Source organism: Puma concolor, chromosome A1 (genome assembly GCF_028749965.1).
Source record: "Puma concolor isolate L17-30 chromosome A1, mPumCon1.1.hap2, whole genome shotgun sequence".
Taxonomy (NCBI): Eukaryota; Metazoa; Chordata; class Mammalia; order Carnivora; family Felidae; genus Puma; species Puma concolor.
In genome coordinates, this window is record NC_141667.1 from 236,892,071 (window position 1) to 236,909,941 (window position 17,871).

At 45.5% G+C, this 17,871-nt stretch overlaps 1 protein-coding gene and 1 non-coding gene across 10 annotated transcripts in view; both read right to left on the reverse strand.

Moving 5' to 3' along the window:
• ATP8A2 (ATPase phospholipid transporting 8A2) overlaps positions 1 to 17,871 on the reverse strand; it is a 651,437-nt gene that overhangs the window by 266,710 nt on the left and 366,856 nt on the right. The gene's annotated exons all lie outside the window — the stretch shown is intronic.
• On the reverse strand, positions 12,335 to 12,441 carry LOC112861806 (U6 spliceosomal RNA). The gene has a single exon (XR_003223700.1). It is a non-coding gene; the product is annotated as a U6 spliceosomal RNA (small nuclear RNA).

Below are 17,871 nucleotides of genomic sequence, written 5' to 3' on the forward strand. Positions count from 1 at the left end.
GGACAGGACTACCAAAGCTGAACTGTGCAGGAGCACAGCCCAAAGCCCAAAGATAAGACAGCCTTTGCAGGAAGATGGGCTGTTTCCGCAAGGAATCGAAGGATGGGGGCTATTTCTTATAAGCCCTCAAATCATCTGGGAAGAAGACCCAATGTAAATCTACGGGCTCTAAAGCACAGCAAAGTTCATTATAACGAAGTATTTGTTCGGAGTGTAAGACCAGATAATACAACGACATGGTAAAAACTATTAGTACCTCGGGACTGATTTATTTTAAATTCTGAACTGGTAAGCTGAGAGTCACTTTGGGTGAAAAAAAAAATTCGCGGGTAAACTCCCGAATGGCGTGTGTGTGTGTGCGCGCGCGCGCGCGCGCACACACACACACACACACACACACACACACACACACACAGAGTAAAAGGCCTGTCTGGGTCTCCCAGAGGTATACTGGCTGCACCCACATACGCATGGTACTTGTAAGCTAGAATAGACACGCAAGGACTTTCTCAGTACAACTATGACTTCTCATATGGCCTCTGACCTCCAGAATACCTGTTTCCAACGGAAAACTTACACTTGACCTTACATTTAATTCTACCAACCCAGAGACCATTCTGTGTCTGGTGAGACAGCAAACTGAACTTAAAGCACAGGTACTCTGGGAGCCTTAGCTCAAAGGAATGGAAATTAGCAAATTAGAAAAACAGAATCTGGGGGTTGAAAGGCTTTTAGGAGCCATGTTGTACAATCTACTATCTCTTTAATCATTCTCACAGTGACTTTCGATAATGGGAGTTTATTGCCTCCTAGGGCAACTGCAACCACCAAAAATCATTACTGCTACTTTTTTGTGGTTGATAACCTAAAAGCACTAATTCTGTCCTTTGGGTTAGGCTAGAACAAGTAGAACTCATCTTTCAAATGTCAGGAAGGCTGAACTAGAGAGACATCCATCACATCCTTCCTCCCACAGTTCAGTGGCTACGAGCTCAACAGTCCCAGGTCCCTCACCCACTGTTTAACAGACACGCTTCAGAGCTTAAAAATAGATTCCAAGTATGATCTTCTAGACAGCTACGAGCAGAATGGAACAGAATCACCATCTCCCTGGTAGCAGATGCTAGACTTACTCTAATGTAGCCTAATGGGAAATTACTGGAAGCAATGTTAACGGACAGAGATGTAAACTGTAGCTCTTCCTTCCACATTTGTGCAAGGGCTACTTAGAGCCAAGGGCTGACCTTGACGTACCTCTCTCATTTAGCTCCTGATCAGCAGGCACAGCCCCACAATTCTCATCTGCTACACGACTCTGATTTCCCATTTCTTCTTTAAGCTCAACAGAAGCAGAGGTCATATATGGTATGGAGACACCAATGTGGGATTCAAAGTTAAATAACTGAACGTGACCTTCTTCTGTTCCCCATACTATTTACACAGAAGAAGTAATTCTGAGTCCTTGTCTTCCCATCAATGAAATGGGGAAAATGAGAAGAGCCTACCTCATGAGATGGTTGATATATTTATGTGAAATCACACATTGCCTGTGTGAGACAAATGTTATCTCCTACCCCATCTGCAAAACTTCAATTGCTAGAAAAAATCGGACACGTCTGAGAACGGAACACCATCCAACCCATGGTTCCCTGTAAGGGCCCTGCAGTGCTGCAGTGGGAAGTTATGAATTTTCAAGGGAAAACCAGCAATATCCCTCAGGTAGTCGCACGAAACACTAGCTCGAAGGAGCTCACGGTTCCAATATTAGATCATGCTACATTCCATTTTATGACATATCTTTGTGAAGCCGAGTTTTCACGGCTGCCATGATAAAAAGCAGAAATCAATGTGAAATAGGAAATGAGGGCTGAAACATCCATGCTTTCTTCGAGGTTTGAGAAGTTGTCCAAGGCTCAACAGGTGCCCCACACCAGAGAATCGGTGAGTGGTTATGGTTAGTAAGGGTGAGATAAAGTATTATTTTTTTCCAGCTATGTCCGTGATTGTTTCAAACGTCTACTAAGTTGTTCGAACATAATTACTTCTTTCATTGTTTGACCTTACCTTCCTCGTAGTTAGAAACTGCTCAATGTATTCAATGTTCTTTCTTGGCCTAGGGGCTTTGCAAAGCAATCACTGAGACACTACAGTTCTGCGAACGCAGGGAGTCTGGGAGCCTCTGCATTGATCACTCCTCTCCATGATTACATCACTGGCTCTTCAAATACATTCATTCACTCACTGAAGTGAAACTCCACTATCGTTTAATCTCGAACTCGTCTTCTGTACAGGAGCACATGGGACAGACACACAGCCCTGGGGAGTCTGGGGCTGCGACGACTTGAGAATCTTCCTTGCCACCCAAGTCATCGAGTAAGTTGGTCTCCAGCTGACCTGGAGTGACTCAGAGCAAAAGGGGGTATACGGGGCAAAAGGGGACTCTGCAGGGCAGAAAGCTCAACCACAAGAACATGTGTGGTGGGAGGCTGGACGGGTTGTGGTGGCCAAATAGGGAAGCCACTAAACAAGTCCGTGGTTTTCTCTGAGGTTAAAGGTGTTTTTTTTCTTGGGGCGCCTGGGTAGCTCAGTCGGTTAAGTGTCCAACTTTGGCTCAGGTCATGATCTCACAGTTCGTGGGTTCGAGCCCTGCATTGGGCTCTGTGCTGACAGCTCAGAGCCTGGAGCCTGCTTGGGATTTTGTGTCTCCCTCCCTCTCTGCCCCTCCCCTGCTTACGCGCACACAGTCTCTCTCTCTCTCTCAAAAATAAATAAACATTAAAAAATATTTTTAAGGTGTTTTCTCATTATTGGGTTTAGCAGTAAGCCAACCAACAAGAGCCAAGTAGCAAGTCAAATCCACTCACTACATTTGCCACTGTGGGATTTGAATCTCAGACGAGTTGAGTCATGATTCCGATGGCTTCGAGCAAAATCTATGCAAGTCCAAAGCTGCATTTTCCCAAAAAAGCAAGAATAAAGAGAAAACCTGACTGGGATATATAAACTAAGTCATATCCCAGCATTTTAGAAGCATGAAATTCTCATCAAGGATTTATTATGCCCTCGGCTGCGATGCCTTGAGAAAATATAATTCTAGCACACACGAGGGGTTCAAAACAGATGTCAAACAGCTAATTTCTACAAAACGGAATAGGCACCATTACGCCTCGGTCATACGTAGTGTTTTAGTACGCCAAGTTGCCACGAAGCACAAACCACCTCCTTTTTTAATCTTAATTTGTAACCTGGAATCACATGCCACACTTCCCAGCATATAGTACATTCAACCCATAAAATAAGAATTCCAGGCCACATCTGAGCTAAGCTAGGCACTTGGGACAGTTCTATAACTACTTTAGTGCCTTGTGAATAAAAACATAAAATCAAAGATCTTTAATCAACTGGAGAGATATTCTACCTACTTTTTTGGCGAACACAATAGATTCTAAAATAAAAAATTAGTTTTCCTTTGGAGACTTAAAAAAATTCAGTATCCTGGAGTATCTAATTTCATGGGATATGTGTTCCTGAAACTTTAAAATGTACTTTCTAAAGTTATTTCAACTATGATGTTTAAGTAGTACCTTTGGTAACTGCTTTTCTAGAATTAATGATCATGCATTAATTTATCTGATCTACAAAAGCCCTGGTCTCAAAACAAGTTTCTAAATTCTGCTTTGCAATATCATCTGAGCAAGTTTAAACAAATCCCTTCCTTCTTAGAGCCCAGAGATCTCATTTGTAAAGTGGGGTGAATCTCTATTACTGATTTGCAAACTGAGCTCAGCTCAGCCAGGCGAGTTGCAAGAAACTCCATCCACCCAGGGGCACCCAAGAGAACTTCAACACTTACTCATTAACCAGATTCACTAAGCACATTTACTAATTGGACTCTTAAATTTAGTTATTCTGTATAGTCCCTATGATGGAAAACGAAGTTTGAAGCCACCGGCCTAGGTCAATGAGTCTCAAGTTTTAAGTGAGCATCAGAATCACTTGGAGAGCTTGTAAAAATACAGGTTCTGATGCACAAGTGTGCATTTAACAAGCTCCCAGGTGATGGTGATGTTGCTTGCCTATGGACAACACCAAAGTAGGCAGCACTGACCTGGACAAGATCACAAGATCTCTCTTGTTCAAATGTTTTAATTAGCTGGGCTTACATTTCCAAAGCAGAAGATACATGTAAAAGTTTCAGAAGGTGACATTTAACAATTAGCAGGAACACTGAATCTCATCCCCTTCTTTCAAGCTTTGTATGTTCTTCTATGCTTTTTTTTTAAGTTTATTTATTTATTTTGAGAGAGACAGCATGCCAGGGAGGGGCAGAGAGGATCCCAAGCACTGTCAGCACAGAGCCGGATGTGGGGCTCAAACTCACAAACCATGAGATTGTGACTTGAGCCCAAACCAAAAGTCAGACACTTAACCACTGAGCCATCCAGTTGGCCTCTTCTTTGCTTTTAACCCTCAACTAGTAAGTACAAACTAGGGTTGGAATGTCGTTTAAAATAGTCTTCAAATCTGAGTGTCTCACATAAGAGGGTGAGAGGGAGGAAACACTAACCAAAATTTGGTCTATAGGACTTTGGTCTATAGGACTAAGTTGTTTTTAATGTCACAGAGACCAACATCTGTGATTTAATTTGTGAAAATGTCCATTTTCCCTATTAATTTAAAGATAACATCCTTATGAAACTCTTTCATTAAAAAACAATATTACACCTTATTTCTTATAGCAGTCAGTAATCTTAAAAGTTTCAAAAATTGCGACATCTTAAAAAAAACAAATCTGTTTGTAGATACACGAACACCTAACATAGAAGCCTAAAATCTAGGGGTGCCTGGGTGGCTCAGTTGGTTGAGCGTCTGCCTCTTGATTTTGGTTTGGGTCGTGGTCCCAGGGTCCTGGGATTGAGCCCTGCTTTGGGCTCCATGCTGAGCATGAAGCCTGCTTGAGATTTTTTCTCTCTCTCCCTCTGCCCTTCAACCCCACTCCGACATTTTCTCTCTTTGAAATTTAAAAAAAAAAAGTGTCTAAAATCTCAGAACAATTGAACTATCCTATGTGTCTGTTTAATAAGTGCCTCCCTGGCTGACCAATATGCGTCCTGACCTCTGTGTTTGTTCCTTAGATGCATTTAGTGCACTTGATACAGGACCAGTTGTCCAGGCCTCCTGGAAAGCTTTCCCCTTCTGGAATATTCTATCTCTGTGCTCTGACCCAAAATGTGTGACTCTCTCAACTTTAATCTCATGTCTCAGTTCTTAGTGCATCTGATCGTAGCCCCTAGCTCCAAAAGCAAATAACGTTGGCAGCTTGGGACAGTCCCTAGAGCAGAGGGACAGATATGAGAGGCTGCAGGGGAAGGGCGGGGCAAGAGGGTGTGTCTGGGCAGACCCAGTAGGTACCTGAGGTCAGTTTACGTATAGGCACAAAGAAGTGACATTTAAACTCACTCAGGGGCTCTCAATTAGACTCAAGTGCTCCCTTATTATAAAAATGTACACACAGAGGGGCACCCGGGTCGCTCAGTCGGTTAAGCATCCACATCCGACTTCGGCTTAGGTCATGATCTCACAGCCCGTGAGTTCGAGCCTCGCTGACAGCTTGGAGCCTGGCGCCTGGTTCGCATTCTTATGTCTCCCTCTCTCTCTGCCCCTCCCCTGCTCACACTCTGTCTCTCTCTCTCTCTCTCTCCTTCAAAAAGAAATAAACATTAAAAAAATTTTTTTTGAATGTACACATAGAAAAGAGCTATCTTCTACAGGAGGAAGCCATGAGAGATGGCACCTTACAAAGATGTAACTGAAAGCGCAGTTCAGGTTTTATTGCAAAAATTCATTGCCTGACCAAGAGGCAGCCTCATAGGGTTGGGACTAGAGCGGAGCACGTTCTCAAAAGCAGAAGGAGTGCGTATAGAGAAAAAATACCATCCGTGAGATAATGGGCTGCATAGGGTAGCACCATAGACCTAGTTCTAAATGAGCAACATTCACAGACTTTCAGAGATGAGCGTGTCCGGCTTCGGCGGCTTTGGCAGTGAAGGGTTCCACCCACCCTAGCATTTCCCCCCACATCTGAGGTGTTATGGAGGCCCTCCTGTGGAAGGATTTCTCTCCATCCTTAAAAATTTCGGACCACACCGTGGCAATATCAAAGATGCGGTTTCCTACAAAATGCCGTATCACTGAAGTTACTGTCCTTTCCCCAACCTTATAAAAGAGCTGCCTCATAAAAGAGCAGAGAGGATGACAGACCACAGGCAGGAACATCATGGACACCAACGTTTCAAGAATCGATCCCAGGCGGCATCGGGGTGGCTCAGTTGGTTAGGCGTCCGACTTTGGCTGAAGTCAGGATCTCACGGTTTGAGTTCAAGCCCTACATCAGGCTCCATACTGATGGTACAGAGCCTGCTTGGGGTTCATTCTCATTCTCTCTCTCTCAAAAACAAATATATTAATTTTAAAAAAGTTAAAAAAAAAAAAGAATTGATCCCAGAACTATTTAGCGGGTATCTCTCTTAAAGTAAACTCAGTGCACCCAGTGTAATGATTTTACCATTATGGGGCATGTATTTGTCTCCCTCAATTTCACCTTTTCCTTCTTTTCCATCCTTCCCTCTCCATCCCCTACTCCACATGCTAACCCAGTGGACATTCAATAAATGGTGACTACCTACCAAAATCATGGTTCTAAGACTAATTATCTCTAACCGTAATTATGAATAATAGGAAAAATACAGTTCTACTTAAAAGTACATAAACTTCCATATAAATGGGAACATGCTACCAGTGTATAATCCTGAAAGAGTACTCCTATTCCGTCTTCCAGACAGAGAGACTGGAAGAAGTGCAAAGCAAAGGCAACTGTGCACCTCTGCGAGATCTAATTCCATCGCCCGTGGAGAGGAGTTCAAAACACCGCACTTCTCCTGACCACTCTGCCAGTGGGCACTTCTTGCAAACTTCCTGGCCAAACATGCCGGTGCTCTTGATTCTGTTTTCTACTAACAGCCTTAAAAACATTATGGGCTCATTAGAGGCTTTTTGCAACAGCTCTTAATGACATGTAGCAGGGCAACCATCCTTGGCTTCATACAGGGCTCTCCTGGGAAGGGCTAACCCAGAGGCCTGCTCTTTCGATCCGAATGCTCTGACTATGAGAAGCCAACAGTAAGCCCCTGAGTATCATCCTGCGTCAGCACTTTGAGGGCTTAGCACAAACTGGCTTACTGGGTCTTTTCAAGTGGTCTCGGGGATGTCGGGCGATGCAAACCATCCGAACAAAGTCTGTGTTTAAGCACCTCGCCACGTACCTGCTCCTTGCATGGTGATTTCGGTCTGAAATCATACTCTCTCGCGAGCCCCAATTCCTCCAGACCTTTGCCCTATTAACAACTTTTGAACACAGTACCCAGTAGAGTAAGCATTTAACTTGCCGGTTAAATAAAATGATCGATGTAGATCTCATGATTGGTGATACAAATCTGCATGAAATAACTATGAGCCCTCATCTGATCCAGCCACCCTTGAGAAATACAGGCCAATATGGTCACAGGATCTGCCGAGCTGCTAATCGGAGAGCTCAGGAGGCATCGCTTATTTGGAGATGTTTTGACAACGTTCCCTGTATGGAGGTTGTCCCCCTTCAGGTACACGGAAGGTTGAATGCAGGCTACTGGCACAATGTGACAAGTCTGACTGTGCCAGGTGAGGCCAAAAACAGGTAGCTGTGCTATCATCTTGCTGTATATCTTGGTGGTGCAAGATACACAGTCATTTTAGGAATGTAAATTTTTTTTGTTTATTTGAGAGAGACTGAGACAGAGAGACAGAGTGAGTGGGGAAGGGCACAGAGAGAAGGAGGGAGAGAGAATCCCAAGCAGGCTCTGCACCATCAGTGCAGAGCCCGACACAGGGCTCGAACTCATGAACCGTGAGATCGTGACCTCAGCCGAAATCAAGAGTCTGAAGCTCAACCGACTGAGCCACCCAGATGCCCCAGTCAGTTTAGGAATTTAACACACATGTTTGGGCATATATTAAATTTAAACTGCAGAAAGCTTAAAATCTCCAAAGCATCCGAAAAGTACAAAGACTCTTTTCGACATGGTGTAAGTATTCGTTTTTTCAAAAATACTAAGGCTAAATGTTTCCGCCTCCAGAATAGACTTCAACTTCCAGAAACAGGAGATGAGCCCTCCTTCACACTCTCTCCTTGCCCCTCTCTCAGGAGGGGCAGCCAGGCAGGCCTGGAATCGAGAGAGAAGGTGAGAGCTTTTTAAAAATGCTATTTATATAAATTTGCCACTATAACAATATATTAACAATTACTACCAGTAGTTTCCTTGCTTAAAAAGTTCATTTAACTCCTCCAGTGTTTAATTCTAAAGCTTAAAGGGGTTGCTGATTATCTCAGTGTTTGGTGCATGCACACACACACACACACACACCACACACACATACAAACACAGTGTACAAAATGTGGTCTTGATTCTCCTTTTAGTATCAAACTCTGAAAAACAATCTTGCCAGTATCTTAATCAAAGTATTCTGCACTTTCACGTTGGATGCATGACCCAGAGTTTCAACATGAATAATGTTATGACTAAATAGTCTAGTCACCTGAAGTCACCCTTCTATGGCCCCCAATCTTGATTCCAAAATCTAAAAAAACTTCTCGACAAACAAGAATTTTAAAGGCGGAAAAAACCCTAATGAGTGATCTGGGGACAGGGCGATACATTTACCACTGATCTTAATTACTGCTTGACTGCGGACTGCCTTCACTGTCCTGGGAGCATTCTCTTCCTCCCAGCCTAGGAGGTAGAGACCAGCCATCCTACAGTTGTGAGTCGTGAGGGAACCTGATATTCTTTATTCACCGAACAAAAATCTTATAACCTGATCCTGTGCTTTGGCCATAAATGCTGCCTGTGCAGCTGAGGCTTTCAGAGTGGCCCTGGAGAAAGGGAGGACACCCTGTCTGCCCAAGATCAGTTTACTCCACGACCAGAAAGGGCTCGCTTTGAAATAAGTATCCCCTGCTTGGGGGTTCAGGATTTATGCATCTGTACTTGCGTCCATGACAATTTTATTGCGTGTCCAGGAAACAGAGCAATTAAAGTGGCGCTCAGACAGGAGTCTAGCTTCTGAAAACCTAACATCTCCACTAAACAATACAGAATATGTTAAGATCCGGGCAGCCACATTTGATATAAAATTTTAATAGGTCGTACGTTGTGAATTACACACAGGTTTACATTCACTGAAGTCAACTGGCTATAGCCTGTTTCTTCCTGTGCTAGGCTGAAAAGAAGGGCCCAGACTAGGAAGGCTGGGATTTAAATAAGAGATATTAGATCCTTCTGTTCCCAGGCTGAAGCAGGGATTAGAATAACACATTTAAATACCTTAATGTTTTTAGCACAAAAAGCATTAATTCGATACTCTGCTTCCTTGAAATGCTTTATTAAAGCCCCCCAAACCCTCTCAGGAGTGTCTGCCTTCCTTGGGGTTAACATACATTTATTGTTCTCCACTGCAAATTTCACTAGTATTTCACAACAGCGTGCCTGGCCTTTGCTGTGGGGATAGTGGGAATAGGAAATAGGACCGAGAGGAAAGCTGAGAAGGCTTTGAGTTTTGACATTTCAGAGCAAGCTTATAGCTCCTTCAGGGCCAACACATCATGAGCTCATGCACCACTAAAAATAAATGACGACCGAGATGCTTAATAGACTGATTTTAATTAGACCTGCCCTTCACCTGTCACCTGTCGCAAAGGTCACCAAATTACCAACCCAAGAAATAAGCCAAACTGTAACTATCTGTACCCTGGAAAAAGTGGGGCAGCCTGTGTACCTCTTGACCTTGACCCCAGGCCTCATGCAAGCAACCGAGAGCCTTAAGAGCCACAGGGATGGCAGTGACCAGCACCACGTGCACCCACTCTCTCCAATCTGAAAATCTGGGAGTGGAATTTGTTGGGTAGAAATGCGGAGAAGTCAGACAAAACTTTCTCCAAGAACCACACACCCCTTCTCAAACCTGAAGCCTGTATTTAATAAGCCACTAATTCTTGATCTCAACAGCGAGAAATGATCATGCTTTTCTGGGGGTACATTTGTCCAAATCCACAGAATTTACACCAAGAGTGAATTCTAATGTGCACAATGGACTCTGGGTAATAAGGACAGGTCAATGTAGTTCATCAATTGTAACAAATGTACCATTGTCGGGACGGGGCGGGGGGGTCGTGGGGGGGAGGCGCTGCATGTGTTGTAAATATCTCTGTACATTCCACTCCATTCTGCTGTGAACCTAAAATTGTTTCGGAAAATAAAGTCTATCGGGGGGAGGGAGGAAGGCAGCAGCATTCTACCGCTGCTAAAGCAGAACATGAAGATGAACGTGCTGGTTCTATAAATCCGCTGAAGTCCTGGAAAGTGGTCGAGAAAGATCGACGGACATCAGGCAGATGGGGCAGGAGCGCCTGGTGTGGGGCAGAAGCGACCATGGGCCTCGTGACCAACCACGTGTGGGTCTGCATAAAGAGAGAACGTGAGCCCAGGACGCCGTGCACCCACAGGAGAAATCAACTGTAGCAGCCAAGTCTAAGAGTAATAAACCTGACCTACTGCAAGTTTAATTTGTGACTTGCTCTCCTAACTGACTGAACACTAGCAGAACAACACTTCTTTGGACAAAGTCTGGTCTGGAATATAGTTTGCTGTGTGGTACTTCGTCTCCATAATTAGGCTATGAGTTACCTGGTCTTAGGGATTTCTTTTACTCATCTTTAAAACGCGTAGCACCAAATACAATAGGTAACAAATGCCTGTTGAATTACCCATTTTTAAATGATTGTTTTTGGACTTCAAACACAGCTCTCCTTGTGCTTATTCTTCATTTTAATTGTTTCCAATTCATGTTCAAGAACACACTTATCATACTAAATAATGATCATCTTTCAGTTTCGATCAAAGAAAAAGAAAGATGAAAGTGACTTGTTCGTTACAACACCTGTTCAGAGAAGCCCAAATCTCAACCTTCAAGTCCACCTGGTAGCTATACTTTTCAGAGTCGATTAATACACCAACAACCACATTCATCAGGTTACCACCTCCTCGAAGCAACAGCCACCACCTGAAAGTCCAGCGTGCCATTTATGTGGTTCGATAGGCGGGGTCAGCGCTACCAACATCTGCCCCGCCCACCTTGGCTGGCAGCTGCAGTGGACAAGTGAGAAAGATCAATGCTGCTGTCAGGGCGGAGGGCCTGATGCTGCGCTTGGCGAGGAGATCAAGACCAGAGCTTGCCCATACATGCCCACTCGGACCAGGGCTATGGCCAGGGGGGAGTTTAGGATGAAGAAGATTCCAGCCAGGAGACCTGAGGAGTCGAGGAAAGGTACCAGGAGTGCATTCAGCAAGGGCTCTCATCCCATAAAAAGCTAGAAATACAAAGGAGATGGCGAGAAATGCTTAAATCTTGCAATCATACCCACCTTCCAGCTAAAATGGGAGTCATACACCAAACGCAGCCTCAGATAAGGGAGTTTGATATAAGAGGTTGAGAGAGAGGGGGAGAGAGAGAGGGAGAGAGAGAGAGAGAGAGAGAGAGAGGGAGAGAGAGAGAGAAAGAGAGGGAGAGAGAGAGAGAGAGGGAGGGAGAGAGGGAGAGAGGGAGAGAGGGAGAGAGGGAGAGAGGGAGAGAGAGAGAGAGAGAGAGAGAGAGAAAGCAAGCGGGGAGGGGGCAGAGGGGGAGAGAGAATCTTAAGCAGGCTCCAGGCTCAGCACAGAGCTTGACGTGTAGGTTGGGGCTCCAACCTACAACCTTGGGATCATGACCTGAGCCAAAACCAAGGGTCGGACGCTCAACGGACTGAGCCACCCAGGTGCCTTTTTAAAAATCCTATGGCCCACACTCAGAGTGGTATAAGGCCCAGAACCAGATTCCGTGACCCGAGGTCCGAGGTGATAATAACTTACATGTGGGGAAAATTCCATCCTTCTTCCAACAGCTCCCACCCTCCCCATCCCTTGGAGAGTCTGTTCACGCCCAGGGTTTCAGAGTGCTCGTTGTTCACACTGTGGGGAGGGGAGGACGCAGGTGATGGCCCCGCGTGACCACATGAACCAGGAGGAATAAGGGGGAAGGCTTCGAGTGGGAGGGCCCCCCAGAGAGGGGCATAAATGGGATTCTTGCCCCTTCTCATCTAGGCAGGCAGCCTCTCCAGTTTTTCTCTCTCCTCTGTGACCAACAATGAGGATTTCTAATATTTCTTAGGCTCTGAGACTTACGCTGCTTTTTTTTGTTTTTTTTTTTTTTAATGGAATGCGTCACAAATTTGTGTGTCATCCTCCTGCAGGGATCATGCGAAGCTTCTCTTTATTTTTCCAATTTTAGTATATGTGCTGCCAAAGCGAGCACTAAAACCTATACTTTCAAGTTGGAAGCAAAAATGATATTTTATTATTATTTTATTTATAGTGATAATAATAAAAGACCAGCCACAAGTGCTGATTGAACCCACGGTACTTAGCCATCCGTGACCGAGCTAGTTTAATCCTCGCTGCGACTCTGAGAAATCGGCAGGCCATCCTGACCAACTCACGGGTGAGAAAACTAGGCCAGGGAGGCTGGCACACTGTGCCCAAGGTCACAAAGCCTGACCCAAGACAGGACATGACCACAGCCGTCGCACTCCAGGGTCTGCCTGCTTAGCCACTCAGCTACACGCCCGGCTACTGTGCACACACCCACTCGGGAAGTGTCCCACACTTCCGCTGAGCAATCCGGCCAGGCCGGGCTGGCGGACGGGCACGGATCATCTACTCCCAGCACGGTGAGAGCCCCACGAGGTTACCTGATCCCGATTCTCGGTTCTCTGCTTTCAATTTGAGGGAGTCACCCCTCCCATGTGTCTCACAGAAGAGTCACAAAGACCAAAGGAATGCTATCGGTGGGTAAGCATTTTGAAAGATGGGGAAAACCCCTCTCTTAGCTTCTTCCTGACTCTCGGATTAAGTGCCAGCCACCCCTCATCACCTCTCCATTGAGGATGCCATCCAGGCTCCATGCTAGTCCTGGCTGGGAAGGTCCTCCCCTAAGTTCCTGACTTCAGGGCCTCCCGGCGTTTCAGGGTGGATGGAGGTGGGATGAGAAACAGCAGAGAAGAAAATTTTGGCTGATGTGTCCTTATTTGAATTTACCACCCCCCACCTTAACGTCCTGTATCTGATTGCTTTCATGTATAATTTTACCTAATTTCTTTGTATGCCGACCCGTTAAATTGCGTAATAATTCACTCCACTATCCAGACATACTGACCGTGAACGTATGTAAACAGAAATAAGATTGTGCGTTCTTGCAGGATAAAGATTACGTCTTCCGTTTTTAACTGTCCATACACCCAAAGTGTTTGGCACACAGGGTCCACTGCCAAGTTTACCTCCACGGGTCACATTGCAGAAATAACAGAAGCAGTTCTGCTAGATGCTGCGGAGGGAAATGGAGCCCATGGAGGTTTGGGGCAGGGAACGCATGGGAACAAAGAACAAACGAGGGTCAGCACACCTCCCTCCATAGCTCTGTCCCTCGGTGCAGTCGTGAGTCAAAGTGGGGAAAGCCTGCCTCAGAAGATGGCACCGTAGTCATATCAGAGTTTTCTCGAATGATTAGGACTGTGTGATCAGCGTAGCCTGTCCTCTTGCCTTAAAATCATGTCAGCTGCTCACTAGAACACGTTATAAACTCAAAAGACGCGTAGCCGTCACAAGGATGCTCTCCCCCTCGAGCAGGATCAAACGTGGGAGTATGATTCTTTCTCATTCATGTACTAGAAATAGTTTTTCCGCTTACTCTGGTTTCCCAAAATGAAACAAAACAGCAAATAGCCCAATAGGAATGTAATTAATAAAACGGGAGTCTAGAATCCATTTTACTCTTCCCAAAGAAAAAGGACAGAAATTCAGTAGAAGACAAATTTCAAAGAAGCCTCATTATGTCAAATAATACCAGTGAACAAGTCAAAAACAGAAATGCCCCCTCCGACACAGGACCATTTCCAGTTAACCTAAAAATCCCAATGAAATCCGTAATTACGTATTCTCTTACGTCACAGATGATCTGTTGTTATGGTAAAAAATAAAATCTCAAAAGCACTTTATCTCTGAAATGATGATAAAATAATACAAAAATTCGATTAAAACAAATTTGTTAATATTTGATCTGAACAAATTAAAAAACATTTTTTTAATGTTTTTATTTATTTTTGCGACAGAGAGAGACAGAGCACGAGCAGGGGAGGGGCAGAGAGGGAGGGAGACATGGAATCTGAAGCAGGCTCCAGGCTCTGAGCTGTCAGCCCAGAGCCCGATGCGGGGCTCGAACTCACAGACTGTGAGATGATGACCCGAGCTGAGGTTGAACGCTTAACCGACTAAGCCACCCAGGTGCCCCAGATCCCAACAAATTTTAAAGCTAGGACCTCTTTGCCTACTTTTTGACATCAGACAATTCTCCAGGACACTTACTTAACCCAGGACTTTACTGAGCTCCAAACTTGCAAGTGAAATTATCTTAAAATTGAAGAGACTAATTTTTACTCAAAGAAAAATATTTTTCAACATTATTGAAAAGACAGTTTTGACTGATTTTAAGAAGCTAGCTACAGCCCATTAAATCATATTAGTAAAAGCTTTAAAAAAAAAAAATCAGGGGCACCTGGGTGGCGCAGTCGGTTAAGCATCCGACTTCAGCCAGGTCACGATCTCGCGGTCCGTGAGTTCGAGCCCCGCGTCGGGCTCTGGGCTGATGGCTCGGAGCCTGGAGCCTGTTTCCGATTCTGTGTCTCCCTCTCTCTCTGCCCCTCCCCCGTTCATGCTCTGTCTCTCTCTGTCCCCAAAATAAATAAACATTGAAAAAAAAAAAAATTAAAAAAAAAAAAAAAAAAATCACATAGGGTTTTTCCATTTGAAATGTTTAAAGTTGAAATTTCCCTAAGGAGCAAATAGAGAAGGCCACAGCTTCCTGGAAAGATAACGGCCTTGTGGGCCTGGGCACGGACCATGGCAGTGAGCACACTCTGTGGGACTTGCTCTCTGATAATCTCATCAGTAACAAAGCAGAGGCCAGGGCCAGTTAGTTTAGTAAGCCACCGATACTCTTGGCCAGGTTTCTTTCTACATCCTGGAACTCCCTATCAGCTGGTAATGAAGTTCAGGTCATCAACAGAATAAAGAAAACTATATTAAGCAATCCAGCCACACAGAGTGTGGCAAACTAGCCAACCGGTAAAAATGCATCGGGCAAATTAAGTCAGATTTGTAACGACAGCCTCACGCTTTTGGGGTGCTACGGTGATCAGGTGGGGCTATCAGTGCTGACCGAGTCAAACGGTACTGCTCTTGGAGTAAGTGGGACACACGTGATGCTAAGCGCAAGGGGAACGATTTCTTTTCAAGTCCCCGAGTGAATGAAGGAGAGAAAACTACGCAGGACACTTGGCTTAACACACTTGAATGGCAGTTAGGAAATAGCCCCTCTCTATTTCTTCCAGATGCTACGTTCACTCAGGAAGCAGACTTTTCCTTAACTCTGGGAGCTAAATTTTGACACAGGTGGTCTTTCTTTTTGTGCACACCCACCCACCAAGCACCGTGGCAGAGGAGACCCTTCCCACAGGCAGGGAGATGCTCCGCTGCAGGGCGTTCCCAGCCTCTCGTGGGGTCGCCAGCACTTCTGACAACACGTGTCCCAAACAGAAGCTAGGAAACCTCCTTACAGACGTGGCAGGACCATCCCTCTACGCCGAGGATAACGTTTCCTCTGCGATCCCACCCCCCCCACGGAGGCCAGCACCGCCCTCGCTGCTTTGCAACGTACCCCAACGTGTGCCAGCTTTCTTTCTACGTTCTGGAACTCTTTATCGGCTGGTAGTGAAGGCTCGTGGCTGGCACTCACTCACACAATAGCTGTGGACACTCTTACCCCACCTGGAACGAGTCTCCAAATTACAGCTCCGTAAACTTGCCACGTAAACTGCTCTAAAAGGCCGAGCGTCGCATTCATTAAAGGGAACAGGAAGCGAATAACCACACTACAGAGTGTCTGGCCAACATTCATGCGAATCGGCACCGAGCTGGGTGCTGAATAAGCGAAAAAGGGGTCTCCAAATGTGTATGGGTTGAGCCAAAGGCAGCTGTGGGGCCACGCCCCTCGAGTGTTGTCACTCGGTTTGCAAGTCCCAACGTGCATCATACAGGTCTGTTTGTGACGCCACTGGCCAGGTTTCCGGGCGTCGCGGCCCAGACGGCGTTCTTCTACCTGCCGCGGCCAGTCCTGTAAGCTCCAGCAGGAAACCTAAGGCCTATTCATGCACCACTCCAGCCAGGTGCACTTGAGCTGAGGGCTGCTGGAGCCTAAGAGAGCAGCCAAAGACACAGTGGAGGGTGGTGAGCCAGTAAAAAAAACAAAACAAAACAAAAAAAAACCCACAGAGGTCTTTCTCTTAGTTCTGAGAGAAACGGAGGAGATGGTGGGCAGAGCCGACAAAAGAGCAGTTCAGGAGAAGGGAAGGGAACAGTGTGAACAGAGTTTGTCAAAAACCGAACGCACTACGGATACACAAGTTGATGCGGAGGTTAAATAAGCACCCTGATATACTACCGACGTGCATATATATAACTCCGTTTGACTTCTGAACGGGCAACTCCACTGCAAGAATTTATGCTAAGAAAGGAACGGATCAGGAGACAAGGTGATAGCCCTCAGACAGCCCGAGAGCATCGTCTGTAAGCCCCACGCCATTAGGAACGCAGACCTCTCGGGCTCTGGGCTGGGAGCTCAGAGCCCGGAGTCTGCTTTGGATTCTGTGGCTCCCTCGCTCTCTCTGCCCCTCCCCCACTCGTGCTCTGTCTCTGTCTCTCAAAAATGAATAAACGTTAAGAAAAAATTTTTTAAAAGAGAATGCTGAAGATCTAAACTGTGTCCACATGGAACACGGGCATACACCCACTGTGTACTATTGAACGAAGACAGCAAGCTGGGCGATTGCAGGTGCAGTGGCATCCAGTTTGGGGCGTGCACTATTAAACGGATATACACGTGTACACGCAGAGATACAATTGCAGGAGGAAGTAAGTTAGAAAGTGGTTATCGCTGACAAGAATGGATTTAGGTGAATTATTCCTGCATTTTTGTTCTCTCCGGTTCACGTCAGAAACGTGTACTACTCTTACGATGAAAAAGCACGTAAGTTCTTAAAAACAAAAGCTGATTAAATGCCCCCGGAGACCTTCCTCGATTGAACTCCTCCCTGAACGCTTTTGTGACCACCTGTAGACATCTGAGTGATATTACACTGCAAGATATTTATAGACTCACAGAGCTACCTCTCAACGTTCTAAACACCAAAGCGTACAGAAAAAGGAAGAAGATGCTGACGTTTCTTCGCACCGTGCCTCTAGCCCTCTCATTAAAGGCACCATCCAGCCTCACTAAACATCTGTTGATGAGGCTGAATTCAAAATGAGCCAAGGGCGTGGGATTACCTTAGTTACCTTCAAAATAAATCCAGAGAAGGTTGTAGGAGAAATAGCCCCCCTCCCGCACCCCCCCCCCCCCCCCGCCAAATAAATCACATTTACACGGTGAGGTATATTTCACCAGAAAAATGTGCAGTTTGTACCCTGAGGACAGCAGCGCTGGCTGGGAGCTCACCGGCACCCCTATAGACAGTGTGCCCAAGCCCCGTTTCAGTTTTCCAGGATGCTGTGGTATAGTCCAAAAACGCACTTCAACTTCAGACCCTGGACAAACAGAACAAATTCTCAGTTTTCAAAAACAGATCTGTTGCAG